General features: G+C 56.0%; 1 protein-coding gene across 2 annotated transcripts in view; it reads right to left on the bottom strand.

Moving 5' to 3' along the window:
* LOC138662926 (oocyte zinc finger protein XlCOF8.4-like) overlaps nt 1–23251 on the bottom strand; it is an 866299-nt gene that overhangs the window by 41989 nt on the left and 801059 nt on the right. The gene's annotated exons all lie outside the window — the stretch shown is intronic.

The raw sequence follows: 23251 nt of genomic DNA, 5'->3' as shown, positions 1-23251 counted from the left end.
ATCGCTCCTGTCAAACCAATCTAATCAGTTTTTATGAAGAGGTAAGCTATAGGCTGGACCACGGTGAGTCATTGGACGTGGTATATCTCGATTTTTCAAAAGCGTTTGATACCGTGCCGCACAAGAGGTTGGTACACAAAATGAGAATGCTTGGTCTGGGGGAAATTGTGTGTAAATGGGTTAGTAACTGGCTTAGTGATAGAAAGCAGAGGGTGGTTATAAATGGTATAGTCTCTAACTGGGTCGCTGTGACCAGTGGGGTACCGCAGGGGTCAGTATTGGGACCTGTTCTCTTCAACATATTCATTAATGATCTGGTAGAAGGTTTACACAGTAAAATATCGATATTTGCAGATGATACAAAACTATGTAAAGCAGTTAATACAAGAGAAGATAGTATTCTGCTACAGATGGATCTGGATAAGTTGGAAACTTGGGCTGAAAGGTGGCAGATGAGGTTTAACAATGATAAATGTAAGGTTATACACATGGGAAGAAGGAATCAATGTCACCATTACACACTGAATGGGAAACCACTGGGTAAATCTGACAGGGAGAAGGTCTTGGGGATCCTAGTTAATGATAAACTTACCTGGAGCAGCCAGTGCCAGGCAGCAGCTGCCAAGGCAAACAGGATCATGGGGTGCATTAAAAGAGGTCTGGATACACATGATGAGAGCATTATACTGCCTCTGTACAAATCCCTAGTTAGACCGCACATGGAGTACTGTGTCCAGTTTTGGGCACCGGTGCTCAGGAAGGATATAATGGAACTAGAGAGAGTACAAAGGAGGGCAACAAAATTAATAAAGGGGATGGGAGAACTACAATACCCAGATAGATTAGCGAAATTAGGATTATTTAGTCTAGAAAAAAGACGACTGAGGGGCGATCTAATAACCATGTATAAGTATATAAGGGGACAATACAAATATCTCGCTGAGGATCTGTTTATACCAAGGAAGGTGACGGGCACAAGGGGGCATTCTTTGCGTCTGGAGGAGAGAAGGTTTTTCCACCAACATAGAAGAGGATTCTTTACTGTTAGGGCAGTGAGAATCTGGAATTGCTTGCCTGAGGAGGTGGTGATGGCGAACTCAGTCGAGGGGTTCAAGAGAGGCCTGGATGTCTTCCTGGAGCAGAACAATATTGTATCATACAATTAGGTTCTGTAGAAGGACGTAGATCTGGGGATTTATTATGATGGAATATAGGCTGAACTGGATGGACAAATGTCTTTTTTCGGCCTTACTAACTATGTTACTATGTTACTATGTATGCACAGTCCATGACTTCCAGTTCTGTAGGCGTAACCATAGAATAGCAGGGACCCCGGGTAAACAAAGGGGCCCCTGTGAAAGTTTTGGAGTGATTCACTGTCCATCACACCATTGTCCATTTTTTAACCTATAACACAAATATTTACACAAGCATTTTTTTTTTTAACCAAATAACAACTATCGTTAATATCGCCAAGGTCTGTAAGGAAGTGGAGTCTGATTCTTGGTGCTACACGTGGACCTCCGCAGCGCAGGGGTTGCTACTGGCCTGGCAGGACCTGCTACGCTTGCTATCGCTAGTGTAGTGCACTGTCTTCTAGCTACACTTCGAGTGAGTCTGGGCAGCACTGGCATACTGGCGTCCTCAGTGCTACCACTATTAGTGGTGGGCATGGCAGATTCACCGATGACAGAGGGAGGACCCGCTGGTTCGACCGTTGGCATCGCATATTCTGGTGGGGTCCAGCTGCCCTGGCACCACATTTAGTTCTGGCGGTCTTGGTTGACGGAACGTTAGGACAGGTACCACAATGGCCTGATTTATTTGAGTCCAGGACTGGGGAAAATCGCCAAGAATAGTGTGTATCATCTTCTCTTCTTCCACGGGCGGAGAAATCCTGGGATCTGTTTCCCCATCTTTCAGCTTATCCGGGCATATTTTCAGATGGTCTCTGGATATGGCCGCTGAGGTCTCTCCTCCGTCCTTACTGATGAGACAGACCTTTGTATTGTCGAAGTAGGAGGGGAGAACGGTATACGGTTCCGCTTCCCATTGATCATCAAGCATGTGCAGTCTCCTCTTTCTTTTGAGTACTTGCTCACCAGGTGCCAATGGAGCCGCGGGAGCATGCTGGTTGTAGTCCCTCTCTTGCTTCTGTCTGGCCTGAGCGAGACTCTTTTCCACACATTCCTGTACTTTGCGGTACCTCTGCTGCCTCTCGGTATCCCAATCCGCATCTGGTGATATATCTTCGGGGGTCAGAACCCCCATGTCCAGATCGACGGGTAAATTGCTAGACCTTCCTCGCATCAGGTACGCTGGGGTGCAGTTGGTGGAATTCACCGGAATGTGGTTGTACATGTCCACCAAGTCTGGTAACTTTGTAGGCCACAAGTTCCGCTCCTCTGCAGGTAAGGTTTTCAGTAAGTCGATCACCACTTGATTCATCTTTTCACACATCCCGTTGGTCTGTGGATGGTGTGGCGTGGTTCGGATCTTCTTACACCCGTACAAATTGCAGAACTCCTGGAACACCTCCGCTTCAAATGCCGGCCCCTGATCGGTCAACACCTTCTCTGGGTACCCATGGGGTTGACAGAAGTACTGCTGGAAGGTTTTGGCAGCCGTCCTAGCCGTCAGATCTTTGACTGGTACGACTACCAGGAACCTGGAATAGTGGTCCACCATGGTGAGAGCATAGATATACCCTGACCGGCTAGGTGTTAGCTTTACGTGATCCAGCGCGACCAACTCGAGCGGCCGTTTGGTGATGATGGGCTGCAGGGGAGCCCGTTGGCTGTCACGATCCTTCCGACGTAGGCCACAGGGGCCACACTCTCGACACCACTTCTCGATAGCCTTCCTCATGCCGACCCAGTAGAACCTCCCACGGAGTAGCCTCTCCAGCTTTCTCCATCCGAAGTGTCCTGCCCCATCATGGTATGCTCCCAGGACCATGGGCACATCTTGTCTGGGGACCACAATCTGCCACACTAATTCGTGAGTGCGAGGGTCGATGTTCCTTCGGCACAGCTTGCCATCGTGAAGAAACAGCTTGCCCCTCTCCTTCCACAACTGTAATGTCTCCGGTGGATCATCCGGGCCAGGATGCAAACCTGCCTGCGTCAGGAGCTCCTTCACCTGACGGACCGCAGGGTCACCATCCTGGTTCTCTGTCCACCCGTGGTGGGGCAGGGGATTCAACGGGGTGCCCTGTTTGTTTCTGCGCCTGTTCTCCACCTGATGGGAACACTGAGTTGCCTTGGGACGATGGAAAGCGGGCAACTCCACTTCTTCGAATGCTTCTTGGTCTTCCTCTGTTTCGGGTAGGTGAGGCTCTCGGGACAATGCATTGGCATTCGCATTCTTGTGCCCCGCCCGGTACTTGATGGTAAAATCGTAATTAGACAACCGGGCCATCCACCGCTGCTCCAAGGCGCCGAGTTTCGCTGTGTCCAAGTGCGTAAGTGGATTATTATCCGTGAAGACGGTGAATTTCGCTGAGGCCAGATAGTGCTTGAACCTCTCCGTCACGGCCCAAACGACTGCGAGGAACTCCAGCTTAAAGGAACTGTAGTTGTCTGGGTTTCTTTCAGTGGAGCGAAGCTTCCTGCTGGCATAAGCGATTACTCGTTCCTTGCCCTTCTGGACCTGGGACAGCATCGCTCTCAGCCCCACGTTGCTGGCGTCCGTGTACAATACAAATGGTTGGCCGTATTCTGGGTAGGCTAGTACTTCCTCTCCCGTTAATGCCGATTTTAAGCAAGTGAACGATCCTTCCAGTCCGTCGTTCCAATCCAACGGGGTATTCTTACCCTTGGACGGCGAGGCCTTCTTGGTGAAGTCCTTGATAAACCTCCGGTAGTAACCCACCAACCCGAGGAACTGCCGGACCTCATGAATGTTACTGGGCTGCGGCCAGTCCCTGATCACCGTGACATAGTAACATAGTAACATAGTAACATAGTTAGTAAGGCCGAAAAAAGACATTTGTCCATCCAGTTCAGCCTATATTCCATCATAATAAATACCCAGATCTACGTCCTTCTACAGAACCTAATAATTGTATGATACATTATTGTTCTGCTCCAGGAAGACATCCAGGACTCTCTTGAACCCCTCGACTGAGTTCGCCATCACCACCTCCTCAGGCAAGCAATTCCAGATTCTCACTGCCCTAACAGTAAAGAATCCTCTTCTATGTTGGTGGAAAAACCTTCTCTCCTCCAGACGCAAAGAATGCCCCCTTGTGCCCGTCACCTTCCTTGGTATAAACAGATCCTCAGCGAGATATTTGTATTGTCCCCTTATATACTTATACATGGTTATTAGATCGCCCCTCAGTCGTCTTTTTTCTAGACTAAATAATCCTAATTTCGCTAATCTATCTGGGTATTGTAGTTCTCCCATCCCCTTTATTAATTTTGTTGCCCTCCTTTGTACTCTCTCTAGTTCCATTATATCCTTCCTGAGCACCGGTGCCCAAAACTGGACACAGTACTCCATGTGCGGTCTAACTAGGGATTTGTACAGAGGCAGTATAATGCTCTCATCATGTGTATCCAGACCTCTTTTAATGCACCCCATGATCCTGTTTGCCTTGGCAGCTGCTGCCTGGCACTGGCTGCTCCAGGTAAGTTTATCATTAACTAGGATCCCCAAGTCCTTCTCCCTGTCAGATTTACCCAGTGGTTTCCCGTTCAGTGTGTAATGGTGATATTGATTCCCTCTTCCCATGTGTATAACCTTACATTTATCATTGTTAAACCTCATCTGCCACCTTTCAGCCCAAGTTTCCAACTTACCCAGATCCATCTGTAGCAGAATACTATCTTCTCTTGTATTAACTGCTTTACATAGTTTTGTATCATCTGCAAATATCGATATTTTACTGTGTAAACCTTCTACCAGATCATTAATGAATATGTTGAAGAGAACAGGTCCCAATACTGACCCCTGCGGTACCCCACTGGTCACAGCGACCTAGTTAGAGACTATACCATTTATAACCACCCTCTGCTTTCTATCACTAAGCCAGTTACTAACCCATTTACACACATTTTCCCCCAGACCAAGCATTCTCATTTTGTGTACCAACCTCTTGTGCGGCACGGTATCAAACGCTTTGGAAAAATCGAGATATACCACGTCCAATGACTCACCGTGGTCCAGTCTATAGCTTACCTCTTCATAAAAACTGATTAGATTGGTTTGACAGGAGCGATTTCTCATAAACCCATGCTGATATGGAGTTAAACAGTTATTCTCATTGAGATAATCCAGAATAACATCCCTCAGAAACCCTTCAAATATTTTACCAACAATAGAGGTTAGACTTACTGGCCTATAATTTCCAGGTTCACTTTTAGAGCCCTTTTTGAATATTGGCACCACATTTGCTATGCGCCAGTCCTGCGGAACAGACCCTGTCGCTATAGAGTCACTAAAAATAAGAAATAATGGTTTATCTATTACATTACTTAGTTCTCTTAGTACTCGTGGGTGTATGCCATCCGGACCCGGAGATTTATCTATTTTAATCTTATTTAGCCGGTTTCGCACCTCTTCTTGGGTTAGATTGGTGACCCTTAATATAGGGTTTTCATTGTTTCTTGGGATTTCACCTAGCATTTCATTTTCCACCGTGAATACCGTGGAGAAGAAGGTGTTTAATATGTTAGCTTTTTCCTCGTCATCTACAACCATTCTTTCCTCACTATTTTTTAAGGGGCCTACATTTTCAGTTTTTATTCTTTTATTATTGATATAGTTGAAGAACAGTTTGGGATTAGTTTTACTCTCCTTAGCAATGTGCTTCTCTGTTTCCTTTTTGGCAGCTTTAATTAGTTTTTTAGATAAAGTATTTTTCTCCCTATAGTTTTTTAGAGCTTCAATGGTGCCATCCTGCTTTAGTAGTGCAAATGCTTTCTTTTTACTGTTAATTGCCTGTCTTACTTCTTTGTTTAGCCACATTGGGTTTTTCCTATTTCTAGTCCTTTTATTCCCACAAGGTATAAACCGCTTACACTGCCTATTTAGGATGTTCTTAAACATTTCCCATTTATTATCTGTATTCTCATTTCTGAGGATATTGTCCCAGTCTACCAGATTAAGGGCATCTCTAAGCTGTTCAAACTTTGCCTTCCTAAAGTTCAATGTTTTTGTGACTCCCTGACAAGTCCCCCTAGTGAAAGACAGGTGAAACTGCACAATATTGTGGTCGCTATTTCCTAAATGCCCAACCACCTGCAGATTTGTTATTCTGTCAGGTCTATTAGATAGTATTAGGTCTAAAAGTGCTGCTCCTCTGGTTGGATTCTGCACCAATTGTGAAAGATAATTTTTCTTGGTTATTAGCAGAAACCTGTTGCCTTTATGGGTTTCACAGGTTTCTGTTTCCCAGTTAATATCCGGGTAGTTAAAGTCCCCCATAACCAGGACCTCATTATGGGTTGCAGCTTCATCTATCTGCTTTAGAAGTAGACTTTCCATGCTTTCTGTTATATTTGGGGGTTTGTAACAGACCCCAATGAGAATTTTGTTACCATTTTTCCCTCCATGAATTTCAACCCATATGGACTCGACATCCTCATTCCCTTCGCTAATATCCTCCCTTAAAGTGGACTTTAGACAAGACTTTACATAGAGACAAACCCCTCCTCATCTCCGATTTTTACGATCCTTTCTAAACAGACTGTAACCCTGTAAGTTAACTGCCCAGTCATAGCTTTCATCTAACCATGTCTCGGTTATTCCCACTATGTCAAAGTTACCTGTAGATATTTCTGCTTCTAGTTCTTCCATCTTGTTTGTCAGGCTTCTGGCGTTTGCGAGCATGCAGTTTAGAGGATTTTGTTTTGTTCCAATCTCCTCACTGTGGATTGTTTTAGAAATGTTCTTACCTCCCTTCTGAGTATGTTTTCCTGGGTCGTCTTTGTTCGAGTCTAATGTTTTTCTTCCCGTCCCCTCTTCTTCTAGTTTAACGCCCTCCTGATGAGTGTAGCGAGTCTTCTGGCGAATGTGTGTTTCCCAGGTTTGTTGAGGTGTAGTCCGTCTCTGGCGAGGAGTCCATCATACCAGTAATTCACACCGTGGTCCAGGAATCCAAATCCTTGTTGTCTGCACCATCGTCTTAGCCAGTTGTTTGCATCAAGGATCCTGTTCCATCTCCTGGTGCCATGCCCGTCTACTGGAAGGATAGAAGAAAAAACTACCTGTGCATCCAGTTCCTTTACTTTCTTCCCCAACTCTTCAAAGTCCTTGCAGATTGTCGGTAGGTCCTTCCTTGCCGTGTCATTGGTGCCAACATGTATCAGAAGAAATGGGTGGACGTCCTTGGAGCTGAAGAGCTTTGGTATCCTATCGGTCACATCCTTGATCATCGCACCTGGAAGGCAGCATACTTCTCTTGCAGTTATGTCCGGTCTGCAGATTGCTGCTTCGGTGCCTCTCAGTAGTGAGTCTCCCACCACCACCACTCTTCGTTGCTTCTTGGCTATACTTTTTGCTGTCACTTGTTGCTGTGTGCCCTTTTCTTTTTTGCTTGCTGGTATTGCTTCATTCTTAGGTGTGCCATCTTCATCCTCTACAAAGATTTGATATCGGTTCTTCAGTTGTGTGGTTGGTGATTTCTCCATGGTCTTCTTGCTTCTTTTGGTCACATGCTTCCACTCATCTGCTTTTGGAGGTTCTCTGACACTTTTTGCACCTTCTGTGACCAGTAGAGATGCTTCTGTTCTGTCTAGAAAGTCTTCATTCTCTTTGATGAGTTTCAAAGTTGCTATTCTTTCTTCCAGACCCCGCACCTTTTCTTCTAAAAGGGCCACTAGTCTACACTTCTGACAGGTGAAATTGGATTCTTCTTCTGGTCGATCTGTGAACATGTAGCACATGCTGCAGCTCACCATGTAGGTTGTCACATCTGCCATGTTGCTCCTAGATCCTGCTGACTTGCTGTGTGTTTTCCTTCTTGTGTAATCTACTCAGCCAAGCTCTCTTGCAATAATGTCCTACAGGCAAAAATTCGCGCGCCGTAAGGCGCGCGGTTTGGTGATGCTTTCGAAGCAGCTGGTCCTGGCTGTACCCAACGATCTTCTAGCTTAGGGAGACTTCGCTTCTCCCAGAAGGCACCTGGAATATGCAAATTAGCCTCCTGAAGCTTGAATCCCTGGTTTGGTGATGCTTTCGAAGCAGCTGGTCCCGGCTGTACCCAACGATCTTCTAGCTTAGGGAGACTTCGCTTCTCCCAGAAGGCACCTGGAATATGCAAATTAGCCTCCTGAAGCTTGAATCCCTGGTTTGGTGATGCTTTCGAAGCAGCTGGTCCCGGCTGTACCCAACGATCTTCTAGCTTAGGGAGACTTCGCTTCTCCCAGAAGGCACCTGGAATATGCAAATTAGCCTCCTGAAGCTTGAATCCCTGGTTTCCCTGACCTTGTCAGGGTCTGTGGCCACTCAGTCGGCACTCACCACATGGCCCAGGTACTGTACTTTGGGTTTGAGCAGATGGCATTTGGATGGTTTCACCTTTAAGCCAAAGTTGGACAGCGCTTCAAAGACCTCGGCCAGGTGCTTCAGATGGTCTTCATAGGTCTTAGAGAAGACAATGACATCATCCAAATACAGCAGCACGGTCTCAAAGTTCTTGTGTCCCAAACAGCACTCCATCATCCTCTGGAACGTCCCCGGGGCGTTGCACAATCCGAAGGGCATGTAATTGAACTCGCAGAGACCCATTGGCGTCGTGAAGGCTGTCTTTTCTTTGTCCGCCTCTGCCACGGGAACCTGCCAATACCCACTGGTGAGATCTAAAGTAGAGAAGTAATTAGCAGACTTCAACGCAGCCAAGGACTCCTCTATCCCAGGCAGGGGGTATGCGTCCTTATGTGTAATGCGGTTTAATTGCCTATAATCCACACACATCCTCATGGTGCCATCTTTCTTTCTAACGAGGACTAATGGAGCTGCCCAGGGGCTACAGCTGTCTCTCACTACCCCAACCTCCTTCGTCTCTCGCAACATGTCCTTGGCACACTGATAATGAGCTGGGGGTACAGGACGGTATCTTTCTTTTACGGGCGGGTGATCTCCTGTGGGGATGTGATGTTGAATCCCTTTTACCCGCCCGAAATCAAGGGGGTGTTTGCTGAATACCCGCTCATACTCGTGAACCACCCTGTAGGCCCCCTGTATCTGGTGAGATGGAGTAGCATCAGTGCCCACATGTAATTCTTGGCACCAATCTTTTGATTGCTCTGGAGAGCCGTTGTCCTCCACCGACTTGGACGGAGCCAAGGGCCCGGGTGCCTGTATCACACTATTATTAAAAGTAAACAGCTTGGCAAGTGTGACATATTTAGTTAGATGGACTTCCTCCTCCCCGCAGTTAAGAACACGTACCGGCACCCTCCCCTTGTGGACATCAACCACCCCTCTGGCTGTCAGGAGGGTAGGCCTATTCTGCGAATACACAGGTTCTACCAGGGCCTGATAGTCTTTACCCCCGAGACCTATGGCTGCCCGACACCATATTAACATTTCACTCCTGGGGGGTATTGCAATGGGTTTCGAATCACTCACTGTGACCCGGCCAATTTCACCACCAGTCAGCTCCACTTGCTGTCTCCGCATTAGGGCTCTGATTTCTTTCTGTAAGGCACGTTGTTCACTGTGACCAGCTGTCTCTGCTACTTGCTGCAACAAAACAATAACTTCTGCAAGACAATATTCTATGACATTAGTACCGATGGTCATCATGGGGTTACGTTCACGCCGGTCAATATCAACAATGACAATTCCTTGGGCCTCCAATTCTACCCGCCCCACCTTAATAGTGACCTCTTTATATCCCACTTGCGGCAGTGGCTGACCATTGCTAGCTATTATGGTGAAATCATCATCAGGGGCACGGGTGATGTCAGTGTCCTCCCAATAACACCTATAAAGAATGTAGGGCATAGTTGTCACCTGGGAACCGGTGTCCAGCAAAGCGTTCATGGGGATACCGTCGATCACGATGGGGAGAACAGGACGCCCCCCGACGTATTTGGCTCTCCAATTTTTCGGGCCTGGGCGTTCTACTCCTGGGGGTTGGCCCTTGGCCCCAGGGGTTGCGCGTTTAACTGACAGTACCATGCAAGATGGCCCACCTGATGGCAACGGCGGCAAATAGGTCGTCCATCCTGATGAAAACGATCGTCGTCTCTGCCTCTGGTCGATGGAACCCGCCTCTGTCGTTGCCAGGGGACATCCTCCGGTCTGGAAGCCAGCTGGATCTTCTCATTGGGGGCCTCCTGTAGGGACTGAACGGTCCGGGCTAGGGCAGCAACGCTCCTGGTCAGTTCCTGTATCTGGAGGCGCAGTCCTGCAGGGGAGTCGTCATCCAGGATCTGGGCATCGGCCTCGGCGGAGACAGGTGCGTCCGGCGCCACCTCCTGGTGGTATGTGAGGGCTTGCCGCCTGGGAAGTGTGGCACGGCTGAGCTGCCACTCCGGTAGCGCCTGGATAGCTTTATCTTTGAATTGCGCGAAAGTCAGGTCTGGATTCTGCATGGCCAGGAAGTGTAGCTGGGTCCTTTGGTTAGTGCACAGGAGCCCTTCGATGAACCGCTCTTTCAGGAGTTTATCTTCATCTTGCATGCTGTTTGGGTCACTTTGCTTGATGGCCCGCAGCGCCTCCTGCAGATTAAGGGCATAGTCCCGTAAGCTATCCTGCGGCCGCTGCTTGCACCCATAGAACGTCAATTTAATTTCCGTAGTGGTGCGGGTGTCAAAGGTGGGTTTAAGCTTGGCAAATAATTGTTGCGCAGTTTTCTTGTCCGCAGCGGGCCAGGACTTTACTTCCCTCAATGCCGCTCCAAAGAGTTGGCCGATTATCATATGAACCTTCTGAGGCTCCGTCAAGGGATAAAACTCGAGCAGGCTACAAATCCCTTCTTTAAAGTCAGTTAACGTATGAGCTTCTCCAAAGTATCGGGGGAGCCAGGCGGCCCCTGGTAGGTACGGCATAGAGAAGGGCATTATGGCTGCTGTAGCGGCGGCACTATCCGGCTAGTTGGTGGAAGCGGCAGCCCCGCGGCCTCTAGCGGTGATACCGGGTTTACGGCTGCGCATACCGCGGAATCCAGAAGTGCTCCCGAGTCTGCAGCTGTGGCCGCCGCCTCCGCTCCTCCGGGGTCCGACATGGCCGTTCCTCCCCCTTGCTAATCGGTCGGGGTTCTCCTTCCGGGGTCGGCGCCTCACCGCGTCTTCCGCTCTGCGCGCTTTTCCAGCCGGCTCCACCCACGAAGCTATGACTCCTCCCTTCACGCTCCACGCGGCGCGGCAATGGCGGATTTTTGGCGGCAAATAGCGGTACACAGTCTTTGCAATACGTCACAGTTCAATCACAGTTCCAAGGCACACATGACCTGATTCTTCAGGCTTAAGTACAATCCTGTTCGTGACGCCAAGTTGGATCGCCCCCAGACACAGGGCCACAGGTTACTTGGTACCGGTCCTTTCTGTCTCAGTTCTGGGGTTGTCACGGTGGCTAGACCCGGTCCGTGACCCTGCTAAGGGGCGTCCAATAAAGGGTGATGGTGCGTAGTGCGAGGAATAACGAGGACACAGGGTTCAGTTTCTTTACCTTTTACTGAAGGTTTCAGGATCCTCAATCCAGGGCACTGTCACCAGGGCTGTCTGAGACCGGCCGGTCCGAAGGCACATCCAGAGTTCCCTTTGCAGGTGGAAATCAGTGTCTACCCACTAGCGCCTGTGTGTTGTAGTGCTTCCCTGCTGAGCATTCAGGATAGTCCTCACAACTTCTGTTCTCGTTCGTTCTAGATCTTTCTCTTCTCCGTCCCCCAGGTATGTTATGGCTAGGACGCACCTTTATGACAGGTAGGCTTGGAGGTATTCTGGAACCCTAGTGTCGCCCCTCTCCCATGATTGCCTCCTATGTCCTTCTTAGGTGTCGTATGGTAGACAGCCAACCTGTAATTAACTGTCCTGCCGCTGTTTGAAGTAATGCGTGGAGACTGTTACTTCTTCGGTGCTCCGGCCACCGGCTATGCGCCTCAGTAAGATGTTGCCGTTCTCGGGGCACGACTCCTACTGGATCTCCTTTGTGCTGATCTCGTTTCTCACTGTTCCACAATATCCTTCCTTTCTTGTCTCTTTCTTAGGATACCGCCGCAAGGTAGTGCAGGCGCGGTTCCGTAACAATCTGTCCTTTCGCTAGGTACCTGCCAGATTTCCCAGTTCTGACAGGTCCTCCCTGGAGCTCTCCCAGGCTTCGTTCTCCCTAACTTCCTGTCCGACCCCTAGTTTTACCAATGTGAGAAGTGGCCCAATAAATAAGCCTTTTGCTCCACCTAGTGGCAGGAGTGTGAAGTGTAGTGTGTGCTTGGTGATACCTGGTCAGTAGAACTCCTTTAGTGCCATCAGACATACCATCACTCCCCTTAGTGGCAGAGCGACGTTACTGCAACGACCAGATCTCTGGGGCGCTGCAGAGTCACACCTCTTAAGGGGACACCCTGACCGTGATCTGTACTCCAGTGACAAAGTGACCTATTCCCAGCACCATGGAGAAAGGGGATACATTAATAGGTGCCCAACACAGCAGATTCGTACCCATGTAGCCACTGATAGTGGGATGCAGACCCGGGCTACACAGAATTTGGAAGCAGAACAGTTTTCTATGGAGTCACCTGTTGACACCTGCACCAAAAAGCTTCCCCAGTCAGGAGACTGTGCACACCAGGACCTGCCCTGGAAGAAACTATAAAGAGACATTCACCTGCGTAAACGTAATTTTGTGAATATGTTATAATGTTTTTCTTTACAGGTTAAATGGACAGTGCTACTTGAGGACAGTATTATAAATAGTGCCCTTATTGAAATTGCCATGCACTGGTAGCGTGAGCGGGGCTGCATGTATACCTGTTTTGCTTTTCAAACCTGGAGCAGAACTGCATGGCGTAGCCGAGACCAGGACTTGTAAATGCACCTTGCTATCCAAATGTTTGCACTTTACCCGAGTGCACTTATAATAAATAGAATAAATGCTTATGTAAAGTTTTGTTATGCAACATTCAAGAACCGTTCCTCCCATAAAGGGATGCTTAGCTTTTCACCAGTTAACCTGTTGACATGCATGTCTCAAAAATTGTCTTTAACCTGTATGCTTATGTTTTCCTTTCCCAGTCCAGGAGTACTGGAGTTAACAGGGGGGAGTGTAACACCCTAGGTAACCGGTTGTTACAGTGATGTTGCCTTCTCTTCGGGGAGGGCAATATCATGCTTCGAGGCAAGGGGAATTCTTTTTACCAGGTAAGGCACCCACACACAACACATTCCAAATCCAGGCCAGAAGGGGGAGCTCAGGACCCAGATTCAGGGGAGCTCCCCTTAGCTATAGGCATCCTGGTCTGGAGGAGGAGCTAGTTAATCTCCAGGAGGGAGAAATAGGAGAAGGAAGCCTGGAACTGGGTGCAGACAACGGAGCCGTGCAGCCAGACCAGTGCTGCAGCTACAGGGAAGACAGAGAACCCTAGGGGTTGAATGTGGTGGAGCTACAGAGGAAAGGAGCAGAGGAGAGGTAAAGGGCTCAGAGGGGAACTGCAGCCGGGCACCCTCAGAACCAGAGTGCAGTAACCTGGTACCGGGAGCCCGAGGTCGTGTCGTTCTCCAGGACGCACGACAGAACCGGAGGGTTAAGAAATTTAAGTGGTCGGCCCACACAACGCCTGAGATGCAGAAACACTTGAAGAGCCTGGGACATGATAGAGACCCTGTAAAACTGCTCAAGCTGCTCGTCATGCAAGTACCTGTTCCAGGACAGGGGAAAAGAGGAATTTGCCTGTAAGCTTCAGGCAGCAGGGACCTCATACAACAGCGCAAAGAGGAAAGGCTCACGGACCTCAACTGGGAAAGGGATTCTTCCATTGCCTCCGAGCCGGCCGAACCACAGGACACCTGTACCTGGTACTCTGGACTGAGATGCACTACTACCATCAGTAAACCAGGTAAAGATTTTACAACACTGTGTCTTCCACTTATTTACCGGCAATCTACCATCTCTGCCCTGGGGACCCCGCTTCACCTGTGGGAAGCGTTACCAACTAGCTGCCATCTCATCACCCCAGGGGACCCCTTTAAGCGGCGTCGGTCCCCACTGACCGAACACCACAGGTGGCGTCATGAACAATAGACTTTATTCACAATTCCCCTTAAAGGGAACCTGTCACCCCCCCTCCCCCAGGCGTTTTTAACTAAAAGAGCCACCTTGTGTAGCAGTAATGCTGCATTCTGTCAAGGTGGCTGTTTTAGTTCGGGTCCCTTCAAACGCTGAATTAATCTCTTTTCTGATGTGCCCCTCATACCTGAATTTGTCAGGGGGCATGTCTTTTCCTCCCTGACACAAACGCCTCCCAGCTGTCACTCAGGGTCTCTGTGCGCCGCCTCCATTTCCTTCATGAACGTCTCCGGTGCCTTCACTGTTCGAAGGGCAGTGCAAACTGCGCATGCCCGAAAAAAAAACCTTACAGTGCAGGCACCGGGGACGTTCAGGAAGGAAATGGAGGCGGCGCCCGGTGCATGGAGGCCCTGAGTGGCGGCTGGGAGGCGTTTATGTCAGGGGTGGGAAAGACATGCCCCCCTGACAAATTCAGGTATGAGGGGCACATTAGAAAAGCGATTATTTCAGCATTTGCAGGGTCCCGAACTAAAAAAGCCACCTTAACATAATGCAGCATTAGTGCTGCACAAGGTGGCCCTTTTAGTTAAAAACACCTTGGGGGGGGTGACAGGTTCCCTTTAAAAGACCTTTCCCTTTAAATGGGCGCCCAGGGCCACGGAGCGGGTCACAGCCGCCATGACATCGTCTTTAAGTGCGACCGAACCCGATACCGAGTACTCCACAGCCAAAGAAGGCAACCCACCAGCTGATGGTAAAGTGCCCGAGGCAGCTGGGTGTGGGGCAGAACCTGCTTACAGGGCATAATGGGGGCATTACACTGTGTGGGGCAAAGAAAGGGGCCCTGTACTAGGAGAACAATCCGCTCCCTCACTTCCTGTCCTCCATAGTTGGCTCGTATGTATCTATTACAGGAAACAGAACAACAACGTTATGATTCTTATAGTCTCAGTGCAGAAGGGGTTAATGTCCCCGCGCTCAGTAATGGGGAATCGGTAGAGGCTAAATCCAAGTCGGCTAAGGCAGGGGTCCCCAACTCCAGTCCTCAAGGCCCACCAACATGTCATGTTTTCAGGATTTCCTTAGTCTTGCCCAGGTAATAATTCCATCACCTGTGCAATGCAAAGGAAATCCTGAAAACATGACCTGTTGGTGGGCCTTGAGGACTGGAGTTGGGGACCTCTGGGCTAAGGGACCTCTGCTGACGTCGTGCCCATGTGACCGGAAGGGGCGGCGCTTCTTCCTCCATGGAGCAGACAGAGCAGACAGTCACAGGAGGAAGCTGTGGATGTCATGGCGGGATTTCGAGGATTTTGTACAAGAGTTGGAGTGTTTTGGGTCGTTCTCCATAGTCACAGATCAGGTAAGTGGGAGCCTGCCTGGAGAGAAGGGTGATGCTTGCATGGGGCTGCATGTGCATGCTGGAGGGGGCTTGCATGGGGCTGCATGTGCATGCTGGAGGGGGGCTTGCATGGGGCTGCATGTGCATGCTGAAGGGGGTCTGCCTGGGGAGAAGGGGGTGATGTTTGCATGGGGCTGCATGCGCATGCAGGACGGGGGTCTGCCTGGGGAGAAAGGGGTGATGCTTGCATGGGGCTGCATGTGCATGCTGGACGGGGGTCTGCCTGGGGAGAAGGGGGTGATGTTTGCATGGGGCTGCATGTGCATGCTGGAGGGGGGCTTGCATGTGCATGCTGGAGGGGGTCTGCCTGGGGAGAAGGGGGTGATGTTTGCATGGGGCTGCATGTGCATGCTGGAGGGGGTCTGCCTGGGGAGAAGGGGGTGATGCTTGCATGGGGCTGCATGTGCATGCTGGAGGGGGGGGGGCTTGCATGGGGCTGCATGTGCATGCTGGAGGGGGGGCTTGCATGGGGCTGCATGTGCATGCTGGAGGGGGGCTTGCATGGGGCTGCATGTGCATGCTGGAGGGGGCTTGCATGGGGCTGCATGTGCATGCTGGAGGGGGCTTGCATGGGGCTGCATGTGCATGCTGGAGGGGGCTTGCATGGGGCTGCATGTGCATGCTGGAGGGGGCTTGCATGGGGCTGCATGTGCATGCTGGAGGGGGCTTGCATGGGGCTGCATGTGCATGCTGGAGGGGGCTTGCATGGGGCTGCATGTGCATGCTGGAGGGGGCTTGCATGGGGCTGCATGTGCATGCTGGAGGGGGCTTGCATGGGGCTGCATGTGCATGCTGGAGGGGGTCTGCCTGGGGAGAAGGGGGTGATGCTTGCATGGGGCTGCATGTGCATGCAGGACGGGGGTCTGCCTGGGGAGAAGGGGGTGATGCTTGCATGGGGCTGCATGTGCATGCTGGAGGGGGCTTGCATGGGGCTGCATGTGCATGCTGGAGGGGGTCTGCCTGGGGAGAAGGGGGTGATGTTTGCATGGGGCTGCATGTGCATGCAGGACGGGGGGTCTGCCTGGGGAGAAAGGGGTGATGCTTGCATGGGGCTGTACGTGCATGGGACTGCATGTGCATGCTGGACGGGGGGTCTGCCTGGGGAGAAAGGGGTGATGCTTGCATGGGGCTGCATGTGCATGGGGCTGCATGTGCATGCTGGACGGGGGTCTGCCTGGGGAGAAAGGGGTGATGCTTGCATGGGGCTGCATGTGCATGCTGGAGGGGGGCTTGCATGGGGCTGCATGTGCATGCTGGACGGGGGTCTGCCTGGGGAGAAGGGGGTGATGTTTGCATGGGGCTGCATGTGCATGCTGGAGGGGGCTTGCATGGGGCTGCATGTGCATGCTGGAGGGGGTCTGCCTGGGGAGAAGGGGGTGATGTTTGCATGGGGCTGCATGTGCATGCAGGACGGGGGTCTGCCTGGGGAGAAGGGGGTGATGCTTGCATGGGGCTGCATGTGCATGCTGGAGGGGGCTTGCATGGGGCTGCATGTGCATGCTGGAGGGGGTCTGCCTGGGGAGAAGGGGGTGATGTTTGCATGGGGCTGCATGTGCATGCAGGACGGGGGGTCTGCCTGGGGAGAAAGGGGTGATGCTTGCATGGGGCTGTACGTGCATGGGACTGCATGTGCATGCTGGACGGGGGGTCTGCCTGGGGAGAAAGGGGTGATGCTTGCATGGGGCTGCATGTGCATGGGGCTGCATGTGCATGCTGGACGGGGGTCTGCCTGGGGAGAAAGGGGTGATGCTTGCATGGGGCTGCATGTGCATGCTGGAGGGGGGCTTGCATGGGGCTGCATGTGCATGCTGGACGGGGGTCTGCCTGGGGAGAAGGGGGTGATGTTTGCATGGGGCTGCATGTGCATGCAGGACGGGGGGTCTGCCTGGGGAGAAAGGGGTGATGTTTGCATGGGGCTGCACGTGCATGGGACTGCATGTGCATGCTGGACGGGGGGTCTGCCTGGGGAGAAGGGGGTAATGTTGCTTGCATGGGGCTGCATGTGTATAGTGGAGAGGGGTCTGTCTGGAGAGAAGGGGGTGATGCTTTCATGGGGCTGCATGTGCATGCTGGAGGAGGTCTGCCTTGGGGGAAGTGAGTGATGTTGCTTGCATGGGGCTGCATGTGCATGCTGGAGGGGGCTTGCATGGGGCTGCATGTGCATGCTGGAGGGGGCTTGCATGGGGCTGCATGTGCATGCTGGAGGGGGGCTTGCATGGGGCTGCATGTGCATGCTGGAGGGGGGCTTGCATGGGGCTGCATGTGCATGCTGGAGGGGGCTTGCATGGGGCTGCATGTGCATGCTGGAGGGGGCTTGCATGGGGCTGCATGTGCATGCTGGAGGGGGCTTGCATGGGGCTGCATGTGCATGCTGGAGGGGGCTTGCATGGGGCTGCATGTGCATGCTGGAGGGGGCTTGCATGGGGCTGCATGTGCATGCTGGAGGGGGCTTGCATGGGGCTGCATGTGCATGCTGGAGGGGGCTTGCATGGGGCTGCATGTGCATGCTGGAGGGGGCTTGCATGGGGCTGCATGTGCATGCTGGAGGGGGTCTGCCTGGGGAGAAGGGGGTGATGCTTGCATGGGGCTGCATGTGCATGCAGGACGGGGGTCTGCCTGGGGAGAAGGGGGTGATGCTTGCATGGGGCTGCATGTGCATGCTGGAGGGGGCTTGCATGGGGCTGCATGTGCATGCTGGAGGGGGTCTGCCTGGGGAGAAGGGGGTGATGTTTGCATGGGGCTGCATGTGCATGCAGGACGGGGGGTCTGCCTGGGGAGAAAGGGGTGATGCTTGCATGGGGCTGTACGTGCATGGGACTGCATGTGCATGCTGGACGGGGGGTCTGCCTGGGGAGAAAGGGGTGATGCTTGCATGGGGCTGCATGTGCATGGGGCTGCATGTGCATGCTGGACGGGGGTCTGCCTGGGGAGAAAGGGGTGATGCTTGCATGGGGCTGCATGTGCATGCTGGAGGGGGGCTTGCATGGGGCTGCATGTGCATGCTGGACGGGGGTCTGCCTGGGGAGAAGGGGGTGATGTTTGCATGGGGCTGCATGTGCATGCTGGAGGGGGGCTTGCATGGGGCTGCATGTGCATGCTGGAGGGGGTCTGCCTGGGGAGAAGGGGGTGATGTTTGCATGGGGCTGCATGTGCATGCAGGACGGGGGTCTGCCTGGGGAGAAGGGGGTGATGCTTGCATGGGGCTGCATGTGCATGCTGGAGGGGGCTTGCATGGGGCTGCATGTGCATGCTGGAGGGGGTCTGCCTGGGGAGAAGGGGGTGATGTTTGCATGGGGCTGCATGTGCATGCAGGACGGGGGGTCTGCCTGGGGAGAAAGGGGTGATGCTTGCATGGGGCTGTACGTGCATGGGACTGCATGTGCATGCTGGACGGGGGGTCTGCCTGGGGAGAAAGGGGTGATGCTTGCATGGGGCTGCATGTGCATGGGGCTGCATGTGCATGCTGGACGGGGGTCTGCCTGGGGAGAAAGGGGTGATGCTTGCATGGGGCTGCATGTGCATGCTGGAGGGGGGCTTGCATGGGGCTGCATGTGCATGCTGGACGGGGGTCTGCCTGGGGAGAAGGGGGTGATGTTTGCATGGGGCTGCATGTGCATGCAGGACGGGGGGTCTGCCTGGGGAGAAAGGGGTGATGTTTGCATGGGGCTGCACGTGCATGGGACTGCATGTGCATGCTGGACGGGGGGTCTGCCTGGGGAGAAGGGGGTAATGTTGCTTGCATGGGGCTGCATGTGTATAGTGGAGAGGGGTCTGTCTGGAGAGAAGGGGGTGATGCTTTCATGGGGCTGCATGTGCATGCTGGAGGAGGTCTGCCTTGGGGGAAGTGAGTGATGTTGCTTGCATGGGGCTGCATGTGCATGCTGGAGGGGGGGCTTGCATGGGGCTGCATGCGCATGCTGGAGGGGGTCTGCCTGGGGAGAAGGGGGTGATGCTTTCATGGGGCTGCATGTGCATGCTGGAGGAGGTCTGCCTTGGGGGAAGTGAGTGATGTTGCTTGCATGGGGCTGCATGTGCATGCTGGAAGGGGGGGTCTGCCAGGGGAGATGGTGCTTGCATGGGACTGTGTGCTGGTGGTCTGCCTGGGGAAGCTGGTGATGCTTGCATGGCACTGCGTGCTGGTGGTCTGCCTGGAGAAGGGGGTACGTTGCTTGCATGGGACTGCGTGCTGGGGGTCTGCCTGGGGAAAGGGGTGATGCTTGCATGGGACTGCACGCTGGAGGGGCCTGCCTGGGGAAGGGGGTGACATTGCTTGCCTGGGACTGTGTGCTGGAGGGGCCTGCCTGGGGAAGGGGGTGACGTTGCTTGCCTGGGACTGCATGCTGGAGGGGCCTGCCTGGGGAAGGGAGACTGCATGCTGGGGGTCTCTGTTGGAAGGGGGTCATGTTCCTTGCGAGCGGGGCTGGGTGTCTGTTGGGAAGGGGGGCAGCGTGCTGGGGGTCTCTGGGGAAGAGAGGCTGTGTGCTGGAGTCTCTGTTGGGAAGGGGGTCATGTTGCATGTGTGGGGGATCTGTGTGCAGGGGGGTCTACCTGCTGAGTGGGGCTGATGTCAGCCACTACTTGAGTTTTCTGCATGATTTTTTCTGTTTTATTCTAGGTATTGTGGCTTTTCCCCATCCTGTGTCCCCCAGAGCAGTGACCTCCCTACAGATGTCATTTCATCACTGGACTTCTCTTCACCAAGTGGAATGCTTGTGCCCCCACAATCCATGCGAGGACCCAAAGTGATGGCACTGTGGGTGTCTGATAATGTCAGATAGATGAGTATATTTCCTACAAAAAACCCCCAAGAAAGCAAAAGCCCCCTCCGCCTCCCTCCGGCCCCGTCGGCTCCCTCCGCCTCCCTCCGGCCCCGTCGGCTCCCTCCGCCTCCCTCCGGCCCCGTCGGCTCCCTCCGCCTCCCTCCGGCCCCGTCGGCTCCCTCCGCCTCCCTCCGGCCCCGTCGGCTCCCTCCGCCTCCCTCCGGCCCCGTCGGCTCCCTCCGCCTCCCTCCGGCCCCGTCGGCTCCCTCCGCCTCCCTCCGGCCCCGTCGGCTCCCTCCGCCTCCCTCCGGCCCCGTCGGCTCCCTCCGCCTCCCTCCGGCCCCGTCGGCTCCCTCCGCCTCCCTCCGGCCCCGTCGGCTCCCTCCGCCTCCCTCCGGCCCCGTCGGCTCCCTCCGGCCCCGTCGGCTCCCTCCGGCCCCGTCGGCTCCCTCCGCCTCCCTCCGGCCCCGTCGGCTCCCTCCGCCTCCCTCCGGCCCCGTCGGCTCCCTCCGCCTCCCTCCGGCCCCGTCGGCTCCCTCCGCCTCCCTCCGGCCCCGTCGGCTCCCTCCGCCTCCCTCCGGCCCCGTCGGCTCCCTCCGCCTCCCTCCGGCCCCGTCGGCTCCCTCCGCCTCCCTCCGGCCCCGTCGGCTCCCTCCGCCTCCCTCCGGCCCCGTCGGCTCCCTCCGCCTCCCTCCGGCCCCGTCGGCTCCCTCCGCCTCCCTCCGGCCCCGTCGGCTCCCTCCGCCTCCCTCCGGCCCCGTCGGCTCCCTCCGCCTCCCTCCGGCCCCGTCGGCTCCCTCCGCCTCCCTCCGGCCCCGTCGGCTCCCTCCGCCTCCCTCCGGCCCCGTCGGCTCCCTCCGCCTCCCTCCGGCCCCGTCGGCTCCCTCCGCCTCCCTCCGGCCCCGTCGGCTCCCTCCGCCTCCCTCCGGCCCCGTCGGCTCCCTCCGCCTCCCTCCGGCCCCGTCGGCTCCCTCCGCCTCCCTCCGGCCCCGTCGGCTCCCTCCGCCTCCCTCCGGCCCCGTCGGCTCCCTCCGCCTCCCTCCGGCCCCGTCGGCTCCCTCCGCCTCCCTCCGGCCCCGTCGGCTCCCTCCGCCTCCCTCCGGCCCCGTCGGCTCCCTCCGCCTCCCTCCGGCCCCGTCGGCTCCCTCCGCCTCCCTCCGGCCCCGTCGGCTCCCTCCGCCTCCCTCCGGCCCCGTCGGCTCCCTCCGCCTCCCTCCGGCCCCGTCGGCTCCCTCCGCCTCCCTCCGGCCCCGTCGGCTCCCTCCGCCTCCCTCCGGCCCCGTCGGCTCCCTCCGCCTCCCTCCGGCCCCGTCGGCTCCCTCCGCCTCCCTCCGGCCCCGTCGGCTCCCTCCGCCTCCCTCCGGCCCCGTCGGCTCCCTCCGCCTCCCTCCGGCCCCGTCGGCTCCCTCCGCCTCCCTCCGGCCCCGTCGGCTCCCTCCGCCTCCCTCCGGCCCCGTCGGCTCCCTCCGCCTCCCTCCGGCCCCGTCGGCTCCCTCCGCCTCCCTCCGGCCCCGTCGGCTCCCTCCGCCTCCCTCCGGCCCCGTCGGCTCCCTCCGCCTCCCTCCGGCCCCGTCGGCTCCCTCCGCCTCCCTCCGGCCCCGTCGGCTCCCTCCGCCTCCCTCCGGCCCCGTCGGCTCCCTCCGCCTCCCTCCGGCCCCGTCGGCTCCCTCCGCCTCCCTCCGGCCCCGTCGGCTCCCTCCGCCTCCCTCCGGCCCCGTCGGCTCCCTCCGCCTCCCTCCGGCCCCGTCGGCTCCCTCCGCCTCCCTCCGGCCCCGTCGGCTCCCTCCGCCTCCCTCCGGCCCCGTCGGCTCCCTCCGCCTCCCTCCGGCCCCGTCGGCTCCCTCCGCCTCCCTCCGGCCCCGTCGGCTCCCTCCGCCTCCCTCCGGCCCCGTCGGCTCCCTCCGCCTCCCTCCGGCCCCGTCGGCTCCCTCCGCCTCCCTCCGGCCCCGTCGGCTCCCTCCGGCCCCGTCGGCTCCCTCCGCCTCCCTCCGGCCCCGTCGGCTCCCTCCGCCTCCCTCCGGCCCCGTCGGCTCCCTCCGCCTCCCTCCGGCCCCGTCGGCTCCCTCCGCCTCCCTCCGGCCCCGTCGGCTCCCTCCGCCTCCCTCCGGCCCCGTCGGCTCCCTCCGCCTCCCTCCGGCCCCGTCGGCTCCCTCCGCCTCCCTCCGGCCCCGTCGGCTCCCTCCGCCTCCCTCCGGCCCCGTCGGCTCCCTCCGCCTCCCTCCGGCCCCGTCGGCTCCCTCCGCCTCCCTCCGGCCCCGTCGGCTCCCTCCGCCTCCCTCCGGCCCCGTCGGCTCCCTCCGCCTCCCTCCGGCCCCGTCGGCTCCCTCCGCCTCCCTCCGGCCCCGTCGGCTCCCTCCGCCTCCCTCCGGCCCCGTCGGCTCCCTCCGCCTCCCTCCGGCCCCGTCGGCTCCCTCCGCCTCCCTCCGGCCCCGTCGGCTCCCTCCGCCTCCCTCCGGCCCCGTCGGCTCCCTCCGCCTCCCTCCGGCCCCGTCGGCTCCCTCCGCCTCCCTCCGGCCCCGTCGGCTCCCTCCGCCTCCCTCCGGCCCCGTCGGCTCCCTCCGCCTCCCTCCGGCCCCGTCGGCTCCCTCCGCCTCCCTCCGGCCCCGTCGGCTCCCTCCGCCTCCCTCCGGCCCCGTCGGCTCCCTCCGCCTCCCTCCGGCCCCGTCGGCTCCCTCCGCCTCCCTCCGGCCCCGTCGGCTCCCTCCGCCTCCCTCCGGCCCCGTCGGCTCCCTCCGCCTCCCTCCGGCCCCGTCGGCTCCCTCCGCCTCCCTCCGGCCCCGTCGGCTCCCTCCGCCTCCCTCCGGCCCCGTCGGCTCCCTCCGCCTCCCTCCGGCCCCGTCGGCTCCCTCCGCCTCCCTCCGGCCCCGTCGGCTCCCTCCGCCTCCCTCCGGCCCCGTCGGCTCCCTCCGCC

Source organism: Ranitomeya imitator, chromosome 2 (genome assembly GCF_032444005.1).
Source record: "Ranitomeya imitator isolate aRanImi1 chromosome 2, aRanImi1.pri, whole genome shotgun sequence".
Classification (NCBI taxonomy): domain Eukaryota; kingdom Metazoa; phylum Chordata; class Amphibia; order Anura; family Dendrobatidae; genus Ranitomeya; species Ranitomeya imitator.
The sequence above is the reverse complement of the archived record's forward strand: the minus strand, read 5'-3'. Positions and strand labels throughout refer to the sequence as shown.